Consider the following 12,264-nt stretch of genomic DNA (forward strand, 5'->3'; position numbering starts at 1 on the left):
TTAATTAAAAAAGCAACAATCTTTAAGCACCCTAAGAGGTCTTTAAAGGGTGTGAACAAGTGCACCAGCATGCCTACCATCTCTGTCCTAATACTGTATTCCCATTTATTTGTATCCATTTCATATATTCATTATCATGTTTATACTTATATCTGTTACCTAATAACTGCTTGATGAAACAAAAAACAACCAATCCTGAGCTGCAGATGCTGATGCAGAGCAGAAACGTGTTAAAATGGAGAAGCTAAACGAGGCCACTAGAAGTCTGTATATAAATAGAAAGAAACAGGAATCCTCTTCCCATTTATCGGGAAATGGAAGCGATATAAGTCAGAGCTTTTCTATGTATGCTTCTTCATGATCAATTACTTTTCCAAAGTTCCCAGAAAGTTATATGGCAGTGTTTGTTTGTTTGTTTGTTTGTTCGTTCGTTCGTTCGTTCATTCATTCATTCATTTATTCATTTATTCATTTATTTATTTGACTTCTATGCTGCCCAATCCCGAAGGACTCAGGGAGGCTGACAACAATAATAAAAATACAATATAAATAGATACAAGGGGATAAAAAAGAAGTCGAACATTATCTAAAACTAAAAGATTATCTGAAACTTGAAGCCCATAAAAAATTATTTAAAAAGGCAGTCACAGTCATACCCATGCACACCATTCATAGAGTTGGCCATCAAGGATGTAAATTTATGGCCCCCAGGCCTGCCGGCAAAGCCAGGTCTTCATGGCCTTACAAAAGGCCAGCAGGGTGGGAGCAGTATGGACATTGGGTGGAAGTTGGTTCCATAGAGCCGGGGCAGCCACAGAGAAGGCCTTCCCTGTAGTCCTGCCAACATGTGTTACTTAGTCAACTGGACTCAAAGGGGGCCAACTCTGTGAGATCTTATTGGACTCTGGGAGGTATGTGGCAAGAAACGGTCCAGTAGATAGTTTTGCTGAAAGACAGTAATGGCCTTTTTTCCACAAAACTGTTAAGGTTGGTTTGCTTTGTAATTAGGGAGGCCTGTCGACCAGGAATCCACCATTGATGCATTAAACCTCTCTTGCTTAAAAAGTCCTGCTTTTGCATCGTGGGAAAGAGAGAAAGGCCCGGGCCTAATTCTCTGTGTTTGGTGTCAGACGTTGTTAACATTTCAAGAAAAATAAATGGTCGTTATAGCTATTTCCTTTGTCATTGACTTTGCTCTCTGCTAGAGGCACAGGTCTATTAATTGGATAGGTTACAAAGTTGGATAGGTTACAAAGTCTTGAAATGTATTTATATTATAGCTGGAGGACTTCTGTTAAAGCCCCTGGCAGCTTGCCACACACTTGAGTAGCTATAGTAGGACACTCTCCCACTCTATTTATTTCCTGACTGTTAATATTTTGTGGCTTTTAAACATCATCATAGGCAGCTCTTCATTGGTTTGTTGGTAGAGGGGCATAAGCTTTCAAGAAGTAAGTAATAGATCCTGCAAGTTATGTTCAACCGCTAGATTAAAAAAATAATAATAACCCAGAAACGGTTTGCACTTGTCTCTGTTTAAAGATGTTTTTGGACTTCCCAGTCTAGTTGATGACCTTCGGTTTTTCGAACCACAACTGAGAAAAGTTGGTTATATGCTGCCTTCTGCGGCAGATTGTAAGGAAAAAGCTGCTTTATGGAAAATGTAAAATATATGGAAATGGGTATTTTGATTAGATTTATTTATTTATTTATTCATTCATTTATTAATTTATTTATTGGATTTGTATGCCGCCCCTCTCCGGAGACTCGGGGCGGCTAACAGCAATAATAAAACAATGTACAATAATAATCCAATAAATACTAAAAATGATTAAAAACCCATTAATATAAAAAAAAAACCAAACATACATACAGACATACCTTACATAAAATTGTAAAGGCCTAGGGGGAAAGAGCATCTCAATTCCCCCATGCCTGGTGGCAGAGGTGGGTTTTAAGTAGCTTACGAAAGGCAAGGAGGGTGGGGGCAATTCTAATCTCTGGGGGGAGCTGGTTCCAGAGGGCCGGGGCCGCCACAGAGAAGGCTCTTCCCCTGGGTCCCGCCAAGCGGCATTGTTTAGTTGATGGGACCCGGAGAAGACCCACTGTGTGGGACCTAACCGGTCGCTGGGATTTGTGCAGCAGAAGGCGGTCCCTGAGATAATCTGGTCCGGTGCCATGGAGGGCTTTATAGGTCATAACCAACACTTTGAATTGTGACCGGAAATTGATCGGCAACCAATGCAGACTGTGGAGTGCTGGTGTAACATGGGCATATTTGGGAAAGCCCATGATTGCAAGTGTCATAGGTGAAAACTTTGAGTAGTGGTTTATTAAGAATCTGTGAATATTCTAAGTAGGAGAAATATTGTGCAAGATTCATAGAAGTTAAGAGAAAACAAACAAAATGATCACAAAAGAGACTGAGGTACATTCATCGAAATGAAAGGAGAGGCAGTGAATGTTCATTTGTAATGGTATTTTAATTTTTTCTCCTTGTGTAAATGCCAATTTATTGGTAATTTTATCTAGTTATTGCTATTTAATGTTAATTAAATACTAATATTTCTAAATGTGACTTGGGTTTGAAGGGCTTCAGATTCTGGGAACTTACCAAATTTGATACTGGATGGGGTTGCACTACTCCAAAGAGACGGTATAAAATATGGAAGTTCTCCTGGATTAACAACTCCTGCTTGAAAAGCAGTTACAGTCATGGTTGGGAGGACCTTTGCACAGCTTTGTGAGCCATTGACACCCATTCCTAGACTGGGAAGTTCTACTCTAGTTCACTCATTCATGCCCTGGCCATCTCCATAATAGATTATTGCAATGTGTATACATGGAGTTGCTCCTGAACAGCATTTGGAAATTGAATACTAAGAGGGACGGATGAAAAATTAATAAGAAAATGTACAATTACTTATTAAGTATTAAAATGGAAAGTGAGCAAGTAAAAGAGACAATGATAGTATGGGTTAAGCATTTTGGATGTACAATAGAACTGGATAAATGGCAAAAACTGTGAGATAGGAATTTTAAATTAACTATGTCAATTGCATATAAAGAAAATTTTTATAAAATGTTCTATAGATGGCACTTTTCACCAACAAGATTGGCAAGGATGTTTAAGGACATGTCCGCTAAATGTTGGAAATGTAATCAAATACCTGGTTCATATTATCATACGTGGTAGACATGCCCAAATGCAAAAAAAAATAAATTGGAAAAAAATACACACATGATTGGAAAAAATGCAAAAAATAAAAACTAGAAATATTTCTGTTGGGCATCCCTTACCAGAAAAATACGACAGAAGGAATAATATTTTATTTTACATGTATTAACTGTAGGTAGAATTGCATTTGCACAACAATGGAAAAATGAAGAAATCCTGACAGATGAAAATGTATCTAAAAACTATTTGAATGTGCAGAAATGGATAGGCTAACAATTAAAAGGAAGAAACTGAAATGGATAGGCTAACAATTAAAAGGAAGAAACGGAATACTTTTTCACATGGCACTTATTTTATCAATGGTTAGCTAATAAAAACAGAAGTTAGAATATAAGAAAAGGACTAATGCTATAAGGGAGATATGTTAAAATGGAGAAGCTAGTGTTGTTGTTGTTGTTATGATTATTATTATAGAATTAATATCAGTGTAATGACTATTGCTGTAAAAATTCTGATTATAGAAACATAGAAGACTGATGGCAGAAAAAGACCTCATGGTCCATCTAGTCTGCCCTTATACTATTTCCTGTATTTTATCTTACAATGGATATATGTTTATCCCAGGCATATTTAAATTCAGTTACTGTGGATTTATCTACCACGTCTGCTGGAAGTTTGTTCCAAGGATCTACTACTCTTTCAGTGAAATAATATTTTCTCACGTTGCTTTTGATCTTTCCCCCAACTAACTTCAGATTGTGTCCCCTTGTTCTTGTGTTCACTTTCCTATTAAAAACACTTCCCTCCTGAACCTTATTTAACCCTTTAACATATTTAAATGTTTCGATCATGTCCCCCCTTTTCCTTCTGTCCTCCAGACTATACAGATTGAGTTCATTAATTATTATTGCCTAAAATAATTTGTACCCAGACCACATTCTGCTCAACTGAAATTAAAAATTTTATATTTATAAAATAAAAAACTAACAATATCTAGTAATTAAAGCTGATACAAAATGCAATGTTATGGAAAGTTATGGACATTCCTCATTCACTGAATGTTAAACCTCTGCTTTCTGATTTGCTTTGGTTGCCAGTTTGCTCCTGGGTTCAATTCAAAATTTTGGTTGTAACCTATAAAGCTTACCTGGCATGGAGTCAGGTTTTTTTTTGAGGGATTTAGCATATAATAAGCTATTATGTCCTTTATCATTGATTTATGTTCTCTGGGAATTCTGGGAATTGTAGTTTCAGTATGTACCTGGAGCTTGCTAAGTTAGGGACTGTTAATATGAGCTAACCTACACTGCAGAGAGGACTTCTTAGTTCAGTTAGTCTGTCCCCTTCAAACAGGTATCAAGACAGAACTACAAAAATCAACAGCCGCCACCAACAGGCTTTGTTATTCAAAAGAATTTCTCTTACTTATAATCCAATTGCTTTATGCCTTTCACAAAAGCAAAGGTGATTCTGTCCTTGCAAACTTCTAAGCGATCTCTGACTAATATACTACAGGTCTTCATTCATAACAGACAGCATAAATTACCACTTTAAATTACCATTTTGACCTTTCCTTGACTAAGGCTACTTGCTTGTGATAGATAACTTCAGATAAGAATTGTAATGCATTTTGTCTAAAAGTATGCTAGAAATTATAATCAGGAAGGGAGAATACTTTTGATTCTGGTGTTACGTTCCATAAACATTGCCCTTTTCACATCTGAAACACAATTGCACTACCATTAGGCACGCTGCTTTCTACTCCCATTACCAAGTGAGGTGTAGCTTAATTCTGCAGATCCTATATGAAATGGTGCCGGGATCATATTGGTTTGCCACAAACAGCTATTAACATATAAAAAAACCCTGTACTAAAAGAAAAAAAAGTATAATCCACTGAGTGGCAATGGAGGTTTCTCTTCTAATGCATATAGCAACAGCATGGCGGCTATTTTTATTGAGTTCAAGTTCATCCTTAGCTCTTGCTGCTGGATGTACTTTTTCGCTGCACCACATCATAGTTGCTGTTTTCATGTGAAGAAGGGACACCATTCATTGCATTTACAGACTGCATGACTAATTTGGCTTTGCTTCGTAGTAACTGTTTTCTAGTGATACTAAAGTTTTTCCATACTCCTCTTGATTTAATTCAGAATCCCACTTCATTACAAGCTCTGACTGGGTGACTTTGCTCAAAGTCTTTCTATGATAAGTAAGGGGTTACTTTATCACCAGTAGAAAAGGAAGTCATGCTAAAGGGATGAAAAGAAAGTTTGCAAGATTTCCTGTGTAAATTGTTAGCTTTATTGCTTGAGGAACAGTGAAGAGGTATACAGCTATTTAAACTTGATGTTATTTCCAAACTAAAGCATGGTGCTCCAAATCTGTTTTGTAGGAACCTCTGAGTGAAAGAGAGATTTTGATTGTCAATGGGCAGGGATCGTACACAATTACACAAGTGAATTAGATAAGGCAATGTTTGAAGCATGAGCACGGTTTAATTTTACATAATACTTCCATCATTCATTTGTATATTATCATACCTCACATACCTGGAGGGAAGTAAGACAGAAGAGACAGAAGAGAAATGGATTTGATTGATCAACTCTTCAGATGCTATTTCAAAGGACAGAAAGGAGGCCACAGGTTCTGTGTATCTACCTGGCACATGTTTTCCATTGGGTTGATCAACTGCAGATGTTAACTTTCTCTTTTATGACTTTTATTCTAGTATTGCAATTCATGCAATTTTATAAATAATATTTTTCACTTGTACATAATAATCTTATGAAACACATTATTAGCATGTGTGCATCAACTTCTATCCTGATCCATCCTCTGACCCCTCCGCTCCCAATCCTCTTAACTAACCCAGAAGAGTATCAGGATCAGTGGTATCAAAAGCCGCCTAGAGACCAAGGAAGGTCAAAATGGACATACCATACCATCCTGTTCATGAAAGAGGTTACTTACTAACAGTTAATAAGGTCTCCCTGTACAAATTGTTAGTGGAAGATGCCCACTGAATAAGATGCTTTAGTATTTATTGTATTTGAGTTCAGTGAGGTTTCTGGATAATGGAGAACATTACTGGAGAATCTCATTTTAGGTACATCAATATTTTTGATTCTTAAGTGTTTGCTTCTTGGGGTCATGTCCTTGAATGCTTCGAAGAACCATTTGTGAGTTGTTTGTTTGTGTTTACAAAACACTTCATGCCTTCAGAATTTGGGTAGTTGGACCACTTTCTCCTTGATTGCTTTCTGCAATAGACAATTCAGATAATACAATAAGAACAAAGGAAATCGGATCATGCAGTTTTTAAGAAGAATATCAATGTGTACATTATTGCAGTTCCTCTAATAGAAACTTGAGCGTATTGGGGCAACACTAAGCATCAAATAATCAATGCATATATGTGCAGTAAATTTCAAAAGGATAAAAACTGTTATGTAAGAGGGCTATAAAAATATGGAATATCTGTGGAGGGTGGGATATGTGTGAGGGGTTTTTCTGTTAAAAAGGGCAAGGTAATTCTGACCCCATTCACACATAACCATGTGAGTTTGTTTGTTTCCAGGTACTGCAATAAAGATATAAACATTTTAAGAACGTAAGACAACTCAAAATACTTAATTCTTTATCAAAATTTTCAAAGCAGTTTACATCTAAACTTGTGGGGAAAAAAATACAAGCAATCTCTGAATGCTAATAAAAGGTCTCTTGAAAATGAATGCAATCAAAAATGATATTGGAAATAAAAAAACATTAGGAACAATCCAAAAACTTTGAGCAATTTGCAATTATAACAGTAATTGCTATTTTAAAGTATTGCATCTTTTTTAAAAGAAAACCTGTGCTATTAGCTGAAGTTTTTGGCATTTTAAATCACACAAAATCTTTTTGCAAGTAATGAAAACTGAAACATACAGGCAATCCAAATAATCTGTTATTCACATATTTTAGTTGTTTTTAACAAAGTAACTTTTGAAACTTAAAAAATACTTTTTCTATGTAATATCATCCAACAAACCCTATTTTAACAGACCAAAAATTGCATTGTTGTTGTTGATGATGATGATGATTGTGACAATCATAGAGGTGATCAGTTTTATATAAGAATTGGAGTTGTACAAGCATTAGGAATTTCTGTTTCTATATTCCTGTATTCTTATGGGCATTACTCTTTTAAACTTTGATGTTCTCTCTATTTTGTGTCATATATTTTCTATACTTCAGATTTCTAGTTCAGATTTCACTAAAATGAGATGTTTTGCTTTTCTCATTTAGGGATGATGAGAACAAAGGAAACCTATTTTGTTGAGATGGAAGTTCATTAACTTAATGTAGGATGTAGTCCATTATTTTCTTTGCTATCTATATTCCATAAATAGGGCTTTAGGCAATGAAGTTAATATAAGAAAGGCATTCCTACTTTTAGTAGCTTGGGAAGAGGTTTGTTTTCCTAATGAAAATGATACAAATCCAAGTTGCTTTTTTTATTAAATGGCAAAGAGACATCTGGGTTGGTTTTTAAAGGATAGTTCATTATTTGCAGTAGTTTTCTACTGTAAGGGCAGTCTATTCTGAGTTTGCTTAACAGAAAAAAGTACTAGAAGAAGTGGAACTGGTTTTCACAATTGAATATCAGTTTTCATGACTCTGCCTTTATGTAAGGCCATTATGTAATTTTCCCATAATACTCAGAGGTATATCTTGAGGTAAATAAATTTACAACTTGAATCCATATCGATACATTTGCGAATACTGGGAAATAGTTATTAATAGGATTATAACTAATAACTTGGGGAAAACTGGACAGACATCCCAAATACATTTTTATCCATGTACTAAATGTATCTTAATTTTTCCTTAAGTAAGATATTACAATTAAGAAGCACTATCAACTAGAAAAACATCTCCTGCAGAACAGCAGTGTAAAAGATGCATACATCTCTTTTAAAAACATTTTCCCAATAATTAAATCTGTTTTCAATACATTTAAGGGAAAAATATTTTCAGTTATTGGGATTTTTTTTAGAAAAAGCAAAAATAAAAAACAATGTTACAGACTGTCTAGTTTATCCCTCTCTAAAACACAAGTATATATTTTAAATTCAATCCATTTTGATGTCAGCTTTGCTGTTCTCTTAATACATATTGCCTTCAAATTATATGTCTTTTAAACAGTGGTAGCTCAGCAGTTTTCCCGATAATGCTTCTTGCCTACTCCTACTACCAAGTCATGTCTGCTTCATATGCAGTGGAGTGGAGCTCTGGTGGCAACCAGTGATTAATTAGTTCCAAAAGTGTACAGTCCCCAAGGAAACCCTTGGAGATGCTTTCCAGGTCTTGTTTAAAAGAAACATATTGCTTGCATTTACAGGTGTGGGTAGAGTGAATTTAGATTGGCTATAACTCTGCTCTGAGTTTGTTACATTGCTGTACTTATTCTGTTCTCCTGTTACAGGTAATGTGTTAATTGTATTGAATGATCCATTGCTAAATTCAGTGTTTGCAATACTTATATATTTTCACCAGTGGCCATTAAATTGTTTCCACTTTTGTTTGAACAACAGTAATCCAATAATCCTGTGTCCACAGTTTCTCATAATTGCCAGGATAGTTGGGTTGATGAAAAAGGCTCAAACAGTTGCAAGATAACCTGTTGCCTACCTCTTCAATGGAGACTTGCAAAAGAAGGAAATAAGAAAATAGATGGTCTTCACAAATATTTTCTCTGTGTCAATGGTTACATCATTCCAAGGCTTTCCAAGGCACAGAACATGGAGAGTACATAGATCATGGAAGGAAATCAGAATTGGAAAAATCCTTTTTATTCTTATAGAAATATCTACCATCTCAAAGGATACTTTTTTTTTTGCAATGGGTTGTGAAGTAAAAACTTATTATTCAATATTTTTTGTGCCATGATATTTTCAGCATGTAACTTTTTCATTAATGCGCATTTCATGGGCTAACATGACAAAGGAAATGTTTCTGAATGTGAAAGTATGGTTTAATGTCATGAAATAGACAATTTTAATGTCCAAAAGACAGCTCTTATTAGTCTGTCAGATATATACACACACAGGAACATTGTGAATGTGCCCTTATTAATTATTTCATGAGGCATTGCTTCATCCTATCGTAGTTGTTGGAACATTATATGGAACACAAATAAATCATGTGGATTTCAGTATGTCTCAATGGAGTATGAAACAAATCTGATTTTTTAAAAATGACTTCTACCTTACTTCAGATTTTCTAGTTTAAGTACCCAAACACCAATATAGACCCTAGTTTCTACTAAGGTACCCACAGGAAAAGTTTGTTGGGGCAGCAGTTATTCTGGAAATGTTCTGATAGTTACTAACTCTTCATTTATCGATCTATTGGTGTGTAAAAAAAGGCTGTATGTGTTCCAGCATAACTCTGGAACGCCTTAAGCAATTTCAACTAAACTTGATGACTTACTGTCTGGAAACAAATACTGTGGGGATAAAACACTCCTAGCACCCCTAGGGACATGTGTTTGCTCCAGTATAACTCTGGAATGCCTTGAGAAATTGCAAGCAAGCAAGCAAGCAAGCAAGCAAGCAAGCAAGCAAGCAAGCAAGCAAGCAAGCAAGCAAGCAAGCAAGCAAGCAAGCAAGCAAGCAAACAAACAAACAAACAAACAAACAAACACACACACACATCCTATGGGTGCTAGGGATATCTTACCCCACAGTATTTGTTTACAGACAGTAAGTCATCTGTGTTTGTTTGTTTGCTTTTGTTTATTCATTCATTCATTCATTCATTCATTCATTCATTCATTCATTCATTCATTCCAATACTCAATGAGGGTTTTAGTGGGTATATATCTATATACACATAGTAAAATGCATGATGAAGGTTATAGAGGAGATACTCATAGTAAAATATATCTAAGAAATAATAGAAAAGAAGATATAGTAATAGAACATATCAATGAAAGAGTAGAAGAAGAGATATAGGAATAGGAGAAAGATATAGGAGATATAGGAGAGCAATAGGACAGGGGACAAAAGGCACTCTAGTGCACTTGTACTCGCCCCTTAGTGTACCAGATAGTAAGTCATCTGTGAGGCTGTAGGGAGCCTCACCCCTGGATCTGCGGGGAATCTACTGCTGTTTCAGGAGCTTTTCAATAAACCGTTCTTTGGCTGGCAGAGCAGTGATGCATTGAGCAGCTGTGACTCTTCTATCGCAGCAGGCTCTGTCTGACTGTCCATGAGTGATGCTCGGCTCCCTCCATGTTACCTGTTCATCCCGATGGGGTCGTTGCAGCCCAGCTCCAGGCGAGGCTTGCTGCCACCGCCTGCTCCGCTTCCTCTGGCTGCTACAGAAACCTTGGCGCCGCAGCGGTTTCTGAACAGTGCCACCCATGAGTCCCATCAGAGTGTCCCCTGATGGTGGCCAGAGGCTTCTGCAATACCCAAGAGGGGACCCCAATGGCAACAGTGCTCACTGACCATGCTGGGGGGCACAGGTGGGTGAGCTGAGTGGTGGAGGCAGTTGAAATTGCTTGAGGCATTGCAGAGTTATGCTGGAACATAAACACACACACACACACACACACACACACACACCTTGGGGTCCTAGAGGTATCTTACCCACACAGAATTTTGTCTAATACAGGATAGGGATAAATAAATACCTGGGCAATGCCAGCTTATCAGCTAGTGGTAGGATAAAAATGTGAAATTCATATACAGATAGATACAGATAAAATTTGAGATTCATTGCCTTAGTACAGAGCTATTCATGATGCTTGATATCGTAGCACGAATACTGGTGTTTGACTCCCGTCTCAATCTGAGCTTCTTCTAATATAGTGATGGCGAATCTTTTTTCCCTCGGGTGCTGAAAGCATGCCATAGTTCAATACCTGGAGAGGGCAAAAATTGCCTCCCCCGCCTCCCCCAGGGGCCCTCTGGAAGCCGAAAATGTATTTGTTTGTTTGTTTGTTTGTTTGTTTGTTTGTTCATTCATTTATTTGATTGATTGATTGATTGATTGATTTTTATGCTGCCCTTCTCCTTAGACTCAGGACGGCTTACAACATGTTAGCAATGGCACTTTTTAACAAAGCCAGCAAATTTCCCCCACAATCTGGGTCCTCATGCCCTCCCAGAGCCTCTGTTTGAGCCAAAAATCAGCTGGTCAGTACAAACGTGCGTGCTGGAGCTGAGCTAGGGCAGTGGCTCATATGCTTGCAGCTATGGCTCTGTGTGCCACCTCTGGCACCCGTGCCATAGGTTTGCCATCACTGTTCTAATATGTCCTACTAGTGGGTTATGATTTAACTACTGATCTATCTGTACTACTGAATCTTTAATCTGATTACCTTCAGGCATGCTGGTATGAAAGTGCCAAGAAAGTCAGCCATCTTTCAGTTAGTTATCTAGCTTTGTAGAGTGACCACATAGTAATTAAAAGCAGTGCTGAGATGGATAACAGGCGGGCTATTGCTCCTATTTATGTAGTATTTTGTAACACAAAAAAGTAAAGTGGGAAATGAGCTGATCACAAAGAGCATGCATACTTTGGAGATTATTGGTGAAATGCAACAGTGCACATGCAAACTACTGCACTGTTTATACCAGGAGTCTCCAACCTTGGCAGCTTTAAGACTTGTGGACTTCAACTCCCAGAGATCCTCAGCCAGCTTAAAGTCGCCAAGGTTGGAGACCCCTGGTTTATACCATGAACTACTGTCATGTTAGAGAGTATATAAATCTACACTGTAACATGCAACTTCTTGCTTATCTTAGTAAGAGCCTATTACTATCAGCGAGGGAAATATCAAATATGTAACAAGGTTTGCCAGTATTTACTCTCCCCATATCTTAATTTTTGATTCATTTTTTTTTGGCTGAGCCATCCATATTTCATATTGTGTAATTGCGTATCTTCCGTAGGTAAGTCCAATTGATGAGTGATTCAGAGTTAAGGCCAACACATGTGTGACTTTCGGGGTTTTATTTACACACTGAAGCGACATTTGAAATGGAGAGTGAACATGAACATAAAAAATAAAATGGGAACGATCAGAGCCA

At 37.0% G+C, this 12,264-nt stretch overlaps 1 long non-coding RNA gene across 1 annotated transcript in view; it reads left to right on the plus strand.

Moving 5' to 3' along the window:
- LOC139160870 (uncharacterized) overlaps positions 1-12,264 on the plus strand; it is a 144,981-nt gene that overhangs the window by 113,145 nt on the left and 19,572 nt on the right. The window lies entirely within an intron of this gene.

Source organism: Erythrolamprus reginae, chromosome 1, assembly GCF_031021105.1.
Source record: "Erythrolamprus reginae isolate rEryReg1 chromosome 1, rEryReg1.hap1, whole genome shotgun sequence".
In the NCBI taxonomy this organism is placed as follows: domain Eukaryota; kingdom Metazoa; phylum Chordata; class Lepidosauria; order Squamata; family Dipsadidae; genus Erythrolamprus; species Erythrolamprus reginae.